Here is a 2791-nt window from a genome sequence, read left to right as displayed (position 1 = left end):
AGGTCATTCAGCAGGCAGGCGAGCTCATGAGTACATGTTCCTAACAGGGTCAATTTTCATTCACTCTGTATTGCGCACGCCCAGCCAACTGCTTCATACTTTTAAATCTTCATCTGTTCTGCATTAGCCAGGTTTTCTGTGTTCGTACTACGGTGCAATCTAAAACTTCCCCAACTAGGCAGGTTTCAACTAAAGGTGATTAACTGGTATAACCGAAAATAATTTATTGGATTAAGCCTTGGGAGATATATTCTATTGGTCAGCGCTTTCCGCTCGAAAGAGATTCTTCGAAAACATACAAAACAGACAAGTTCTAAATGCAGCCAAACTACATTTTACTCTGTCCCTAACCAAGCTATGTCATCCTCACTAGTGAGGTACGGCACCTATCCTTCATGTTGCTTCATATTTCCAGCCGATTCTTCACTCCATAAACATGCATAAAAATCTTTACTTCCCGGTTTTGTTCTAAAGTTACAGTCTTCAGTGCTCGTAATAACATTTCATCCATATGAAAAGTATCCGTGCATTACACACAAAACTGCCTACGTTGCAGTGTATGTGTAACTTGGCTGCGCTGCTCGTTTGTCCCCCGGGGGATGGGATTGCTAACTGTCTGTCACCAGTCAAAGAAGCATAATGTATCATCTCGATTGCTTATGAATCGTCTGCAATCCAAACTTGATGAGCCTTTGCTAGGTGATCCTTCGCCATGATCTGACACTTCAAGTTCCTGGCTGCTAGTGAGCGATGTTCAAACCTTTCCAATGGCCGGCTGATTCAAGTACGCCGTCGCATAAATATTATCAGTGCTGGCCTGAGAAGGAGTATTCGAACTCATACTTTTACTATAGAGAACATTTAGAACATAAACTTCCTTAGCTTAATCAAATGCCATCTCGGAAGTTGTCTACCCTAACGGCAGTTGTTACCTTGGGGCAACATTCTTCAGGCGAGTGTCATCTTTTGTTTCCATCCATCATTCCCTCATACGGGATTTTCCGCTGTATCGTGTCGTGGTTTGAGAAGTGGTGAAGAGTATTTGTCGGCTGCAGTGCGCATGACCCCTACAACAACCTTCTACAACACTAACAGAAATGTTATGCGGCGTGTATTTGATATAAATGTATCTGCACATGTAACATTCAGAGTCTAGCCAGATATTTTGTATTGTCCATTTGTCATCTTCAGCGGATTCCTGAGGATGGCGATATAACAATCAAACAGTTCACCCAGCCGAAGTCTGCTTCCGATAACTTGTCCTTTCTTAGTAAATACCGTAAATGTGAAATATGCGAACACTTATGAAATCTTAAAACAACAATTGAAGATGATTCTCTCCAGTTACATATGATCAGTTAGGTTCGACACACCCGTTGCTTAACACTACGGGAGCAGTCGGACATAAGAACAGTGCTGTTCGCTAGCTTCTTCAACTGATGACGTCAGAGTCATCCTTCGGGAGAGAGTGCCTGCAGAATTTGCCCTGTCATAAGGAACCTTCCCTTGTTATTCACCCTCTGGTCATTAATGGCTTTTACGGTCTTCAAGTACGCGTACGCCCTTCTGTTGAATGTAAAACATTTGCGTCTGAAAATTTCCCAGCATCGACGGTGTAAGAAAATTCCTCGAATTCTCAAATTTTAACAAAAGATCTGGGGATTCCACGCGCAAATCTGATAAGTCAGTGGCCTGAATATCCTTAAGTTGACGAAAATTTCTCGTGAATGTTTCTTTCTCTGGAGCATCCTCAGTAAACAATCTCTGAAGTGTTCTTAGATGCAGAGTAGAGACGTGATGGTGAGGGGAGCCAAGCGGAGATTTATTGCGTCTGTATTGCCGAATGCTATGATAATCACCCAGTCTCGAGGAAGGCTGCAATATTAGAGAAAAACTCGGAAAAGTTAGGAACGGACTACGAGAGGTCGAAGTTGTGAAGTATCGATAAGTTGTAAAGAGACATGGATGCATTGAGGAAAGGATCAGAAAATGCACCAAGATAAAGGGAAGCTGTGGTAGGGAACCGCACAAGTGTATAAAATGAACTGATTGATAGCTGCCCAAGAAATGGAGTTTGCATTCAGGATCCAGTTTTTCTAGATCTTTAATAAAATATCACAAGGATTCCTCCGGGACCGAAACTACGTATGTTTTGTATGCGTGATGCAAGCAAAGCTCGACAAGGTTCCCTGTCGACTACTGCTGCCTACTAGTAGCTAGATCTTGCTACAGTTGCAAAATCTCCATAAGTTTACTTGGCGCTGTGGTTAGATAGCCTACTGGCGAACAATCGTGTTTTAAAGCAGGACCTGCAACATTCCGGTTTATCTACCTACACTTGTTAACTACGGTCCACAGTTTCCACTAGGTAAACATTTGAGTTGACTGATCCGATTCAGATCAGTCATTATTATTCAGAGGAGTTTCTTTTACGAATACATCGCTGCTGATTTTCCGTGCGAGCAAGCATTCCAGCCTGCGTGTTTATCTAGTAAAGCACAAACACTGGATTTGGAAAATTAAGCTAGCCTCCTACTGATATATTACTGTGCTTCTGCTTTTACCCCACGTGCGATGTGAATTCTTTTAATTAAAATTTACAAAAGAATCGTCCGTTTCTAGCTGACGTGCATAGGGCATACATCGGACAACCGCAGCAAAACAACTCAATGTAACCTTGAAAACCTTGAAGTGTAATATTGTCCTATTTGCCTTCAATTTTTGAAACATAATTTGAGGACGCGTCTACTTCTAATGTCCTTGGGACCCACTGACACCCACTTTTGGCCTT

Source organism: Opisthorchis viverrini (assembly GCF_000715545.1).
Source record: "Opisthorchis viverrini unplaced genomic scaffold opera_v5_112, whole genome shotgun sequence".
NCBI classification, from domain to species: Eukaryota; Metazoa; Platyhelminthes; class Trematoda; order Opisthorchiida; family Opisthorchiidae; genus Opisthorchis; species Opisthorchis viverrini.
Note: the sequence above shows the minus strand (reverse complement) of the source record.